The 5,754-nt window shown below is 37.7% G+C and overlaps 1 pseudogene; it reads left to right on the top strand.

The window, feature by feature from the left end:
* Nucleotides 1–4,168: 4,168 nt before the first annotated feature.
* On the top strand, nucleotides 4,169–5,512 carry LOC138155700 (isocitrate dehydrogenase [NADP] cytoplasmic pseudogene; annotated as a pseudogene).
* The last annotated feature ends 242 nt before the right edge of the window (nucleotides 5,513–5,754 follow it).

Raw genomic sequence — 5,754 nt, 5'->3', positions numbered from 1 at the left:
GGCTCCTAGTGGTTGTGTCTGGCATGTGATGAGACCCAGTGGGGGTACTTCTGCATTTCCCTAGGGCTACACTGGAACACATGGAGGTCTGGCTACTGGAGGATGCCTCTTTGCTTAGAGCTACACTGAAGCATCTGGTGATTCTTAGAACTGGAATCTGCAATTCCCCCTGGCTATGCAAAGGAATGTGTAGGGTCCTGGTGTTGGTATTTTCTTGCTCCACCACACTAGGCCTCAGAATGTCCTACTAATTTGCTGAACTATGTATTACTGCTAGCTTGCTGAGATGCTTCCTGCCCTGCAATGAGCTCCATTTTTACCTTAGTGAGACAGACCTTTATTACCAGTCCTCTGAATCTCCTGGGCAAAAAGATTGCTTCATCCTGTTGTTTTGCTTCTCCTACTGTTCCAGGATTTGTTTTGGGGGTGGTATTTTATGTTTGTTTGGAGGTAAATATGAGAGAATTACAATGATTGACTACTTTCTCTGCCATCTTGGCTCCTGGACATCCTTGAGTTTCTGTTTGCCTTTTACATTTTAAAACCACTTCTTGCCCTAGTACCTCAAATACTCTTCTTCAAAATTGAGATCCAAAGTAGGAATATTTTGAAAGTAACAATTAATTTAATCTGTTTTCTATTTTCTTTACAATACAGAACACACATACCTTTATATCTGACAATGGAGTTGGTTTTCTGACATTAAGGAAACTGCTATTATTCAGTTTGGAATACCTTAAACTCACCTCTCAGAGTTTTGTTTTAGTCTTCAGTCTCTAGTGTGTATCTGACTTCCTACAGTTTGTGAACTTTCCTTTTGATTATAACTGAGGCAAGCTTTGCACCTTTTAATAGATGCCACTTCCCTGTATAAACTTTTCCCCTTCAACTGCTCTAGTTAGCCATGTTGAGTATCCATAATCCTGTCTTTAGAGAATTTCAATTCAAGCATCAGTAATGAAAATTAAAACAAGCATGACATTAGTTAAATAACTGAAAATTTTCTGTGCCTCAGTTTCTTCATCTCTAAAATGTAGGGGTAACAAAATATGAACCCTGATATCCCTTCCAATTTTAAATAGATGATCCTATGTCCTTTCACCAGTAGTTGGTATTAATTTTTTTCTTGCTAGATATGAAATATATGCTCACATATTTACTATAACACACAATTCCCATCTACATTTCCATATAACACACATATATGTGTGCATGTGGTTATGTGTGTGTGTATTTGCTCGACTTTCCCCTATACAGAAGATTAGCTAATTGCTTAAAACTCCAAATGTCAGATGTCTACTAACTATCACTTATTGACTAGTCTCCTATTTTTTTCATTTATATCAGAAACAAAAACTGATCATGTAAAGACATTCAAAATCTGGGTGTTGCACATCTTTAAAAAATCTAACTAGATCAGACACCTGAACCAATGAGGTCAGCTTGTTCTCCTGACATTCTCTCAGTTTGTCTGGGATGGTAGTACTTATGGTAATTACATTAAAAAGACAAACAATTATGGTTCTCCCAATGGTATAATTCTATCAAGAGAAGTACTTACTGGAATAGAAAGCACAATGTGGCAGTGAGATCAGCATTATTTTAAGTACTACAAACTACTTACTGAGGCTAAATAACCTGAGTAACAGTCTTCCAAGAGCATCACTGTATTTTGCAAAAAGGGGTTACTTTTGAGGTTAGAAAAAAAAGTTATCACCTCTCTGTAGGTACATTAAATAGTCTTCATTACACAAAAAGAGTCACTCAAAGCACTGCAGCTAAAGAAACCAATTTCATAGTCTATGTATTTCATTAAATATTTTATTATGCTGTTTTCATAAGAAAATTCTATTACAAATACTTTCTCATGTGTCTTTTCTTATTAGATTGGAAGGGTAAAACAACACAAAACCATGCATATTGCAAAGCCTACAGTTTATCCTTGTAAATTTCTGTAGTTTTATTTAAGACAGTTGTATACTTGCTATTCAGAATTGCTTCAGAGGAGATATATAAAATGGTACCTTGATGGTGAGATAGTCCGGGGAAGTTTTGTTGTGTTGTTTATTTGATTTTCATTTTGTTTTGAGATACAGGGCATAAATTATTTTAAAAATAGAGAAGTAGCTTTTAAAGGGTGAAGATTAAATATGAAATAAAGAAAAAAGAATGAAAGAAGGAACAAGTATGTATTTCGAGGTGAAATGAGAGATCTCATGATGGACAGCCTTGGTAACATAGGAGTCAAAGTCATTTGCTAAAAAAGAGGTAGATTGAGTTTCTCTTGAATGAATGAATCAAAGGATAAATGGAAATGTGTTTATTAAAAAAAACATTTCCAATAAACAAAGCTCCATGCTAAACTCTAAGTAAACAAATAGATAATATGTAACTTTATCTAAAGAATCTTCCATTCTAATAGGAAAAAACAAATATAAGGTTTTGCAAAACTCAATGCACTTTTATGCTTTAAAAATTTACTATTATGTTTACTGGCTTAAAACTGTACTAAGAATTTTGGAATATTATATAAGAGGTTTCAGAGGCAAGAAGTTGGAAAATCCAGTGAACCTTAGAGAGCATCAGCAAAGCAGATATTATTTTATTATTATTAACATTGAAAAAAACATCCATTTTTATTGTTAAATCGTTAGTGCCAAGAACATTTGTGTCAAGAACTTTCTTTTCCAGACCTCTAGTAACTGTGGCTGCTAAGTGAATTGCGTGTGTGTGTGTGTATGTGTGTGTGTGTGTGTGTGTGTGAAGTGGGGCATGTGGAAGCAAAGAGAGAATTGGTGCTGGAGCAACTTTCATAGGCATTTGACAGCTTTTACCTCCCCAAAGGTTGTTTGCTTATATCACTGCTACAAGACCAGGCTAGAAGCAAGGTCAATGGTATATAAGCATTGATAATCTTGGAACTCTTGAGTTTAGGGACCTGGGCTAACTCCAGAGCATGTTCTGAGGGGTATTGGGGGTAGTGGTTTGCCCTGATTCTTTTCCCTAGGTTCTTTGCCGTTTCAATGAAACTGAAATGCTTGTTCTATCAGTAGCGGTGGTTCACTCCTTGGGGGTGGAAGATCCTTTCTCCATAGGAAATACATCCTGGAGGTGGGTGCACAGACTAGGCCGGAAATAGGTATGGTTATCTTGAAATCTATCACTGCTTTTACCATGGCATTTGAGATTACAAAACCCAGCATCATCCTTGACTTCTCAATCTCATTCGTCCTTCATATTTAATCAGTTGCCAAATTTTGTTGTTTATTTTGACACAATAGCTCTTGCATATGGTCCTTTATATCTTCTAAGAGAGCCACCACCCAAAGTCAGGTTCTCATTATAATTCATCTGTACTATTGAAATAGTCTTTTCTTTGGTTTCCTGGCCTCACTCTAATACATCTAATACATCTTCTGCATAGCCATCAAAGTGAATTTTCCAAAGTTTAGTTCTGAACATGTCACCCTTCTGTTCAATAATTTCAAGGGCACCTTATACTTTTCAAGCCAACCATAAACTTCTCTGGCATGTAATTGTTTCACAACCAAATTCATCCTTACCCTTCTGGTTTTTTTTCTTCTATATTACTCTACTCCATGTAATCAGTAGCTTGGTCATACTAGTTTATTTTCTAAATAAGTCACACACGATTCTGCTTCCCATTTCCATGTCTTACCAGTGACTATCTCTCTTTCCCAGAATTCTTTCACTCTTAATCTCTACCTCCTAACAGATTGCCCTTGAAATCTATGATTTCCTCCAGTAATGCTATAAACTCCTTAATGGCTGGAACACTTAATACAGTGTATGCAATATTATAGGGGTAGGGGGTAATCTTAGCACAGTATGTGGAATAATATAGTATGTAGGGACTGGGTACTATTATAGTATCATTTATATTTAATACAGAATGTAGGGACTGGATCCATGATTTCCTTTTTTCTTTTTTTGCTTTTTTGGAGGGGGGAAGGTAGGGCAGTTGGGGTTAAGTGACTTGCCTAAGGTCACACAGCTAGTGAGTGTTGTGTCTGAAGATGCATTTGAAATCAGGGCCTCCTGACTCCAGGGCCAGGGCTCTGTTCACTGAACCACCTAGCCACCCCTGGATCTATGATTTCATTGTGGTAATTTTCCACAATATGAAAAACAATCCCCTAAAAATATATTCAGAGTAACTGAAGTAGCCCTGGTGCTGAGGGTGAGCCTGAACTTTCCAGCGCTTCCTGTCTGTGGTCCTTGCCCAGCTGCAGATACATTGAAAGCAACATGTCCAAAAAAACTGATGGAAGTTCTGTGGTGGAAATGCAAGGAGATGAAATGACTCAAGTCATTTGGGAACTGATTAAGGAAAAACTCTTTTTGCTATATGGGAATTTGGAGCTACAAAGCTATGACTTAGGAATAGAGAATTGTGATACAACAAATAACCAGGTCAACTTTGATGCTGCAGAAGCTGTTAAGAAATATAACGTGGTCATCAAGTGTGCTACCATCACCCCTGATGAGAAAAGAGTTGAGGAGTTAAAACTGAAGAAAATGTGGAAATCACCAAATGGGACTATATGAAATATCCTGGATGGTACTGTCTTCAGGGAAGTGATCATCTGCAAAAACATCCCCCCACTTTTGAATGGCTGGGTCAAACCAAATAGGCCATCATGCTTATAGGGACCAATACAAAGCAACTAATTTTGTAGTTCCTGGACCTGGAAAAGTGGAGATAACCTATACACCATGTGATGGGGGCATAGTTTTGAAGATTGTGGTGGTGTTGCTATGGGAATGTACAATCTTGACCAGTCAATCAAGGATTTTGCACACAGTTCCTTCCAAATGACTCTGTATAAAGGCTGGCCTCTGTACATGAGTACCAAAAACACTATTCTGAAGAAATATGATGGGTGTTTTAAAGACATCTTTCAGAAAATATACGACAAGCAATACAAATCCCATTTTGAAGCCAAGAAGATATCGTATGAACATAGACTCATTGACGACATGGTAGCCTAAGCTCTGAAATCAGAGGGAGGCTTTGTCTGAGCCTGCAAGAATTATGATGGTGAGGGGAAGTCTGACTCCATTGCAGAAGGCTATGGGTCTCTGGGAATGATGACTAGTGTGGTGATCTGCCCAGATGGCAAGACAGTAGAATCAGAGGCTGCCCATTGTATGGTAACATGTCACTACCTCATGTACCAGAAAGGTAAAGAGATATCCATCAATCTGATTGCCTCCATTTTTGCCTGGACCAGAGGGTTAGTTCACCGAGATAAACTGGATAAAAATGCCAAGATCAAAACATTTGCAACAATTTTGGAAAAAGTTTGTGTTGAGACCATTGAGTCTGGTTTCATGACCAAGGACTTAGCTGCCTGTATTACAGGTTTACCCAGAATGCGGCGATCTGACTACCTGAATACATTTGAGTTTATGGACAAACTGGGAGTAAACGAAGGCCAAATATGCCCAGGCCAAACTTTAATATCGCTTCTCTGCCTATCAAAGAGGCTGCCCTGTGGGGTAATAAGTTTCTTTGGGTTACGGTCTTTCTGTATGACACTCAAGTTTTATATGAAATCAATTTCATAATTTCTCTAGACGACAAGTTATATTTTCTATGAGTTTACAGCCTTTTTTATATGGCTCCTGTAGCTAACTCCCAGTTTGCTGGTCACAGAAGTGACCAGGAAGTGACAGGAGACCTTTTTTATATAGCAGCCAAGGAACTACTTTCTTACTGATTTTGTTGTA

The sequence above is a fragment of the Petaurus breviceps genome, unplaced genomic scaffold (genome assembly GCF_028583685.1).
Source record: "Petaurus breviceps papuanus isolate PSGF00001 unplaced genomic scaffold, PetGlider_PUasm1.0 98, whole genome shotgun sequence".
NCBI classification, from domain to species: Eukaryota; Metazoa; Chordata; class Mammalia; order Diprotodontia; family Petauridae; genus Petaurus; species Petaurus breviceps.
Note: the sequence above shows the minus strand (reverse complement) of the source record. Positions and strands in the feature narration are given on the sequence as shown.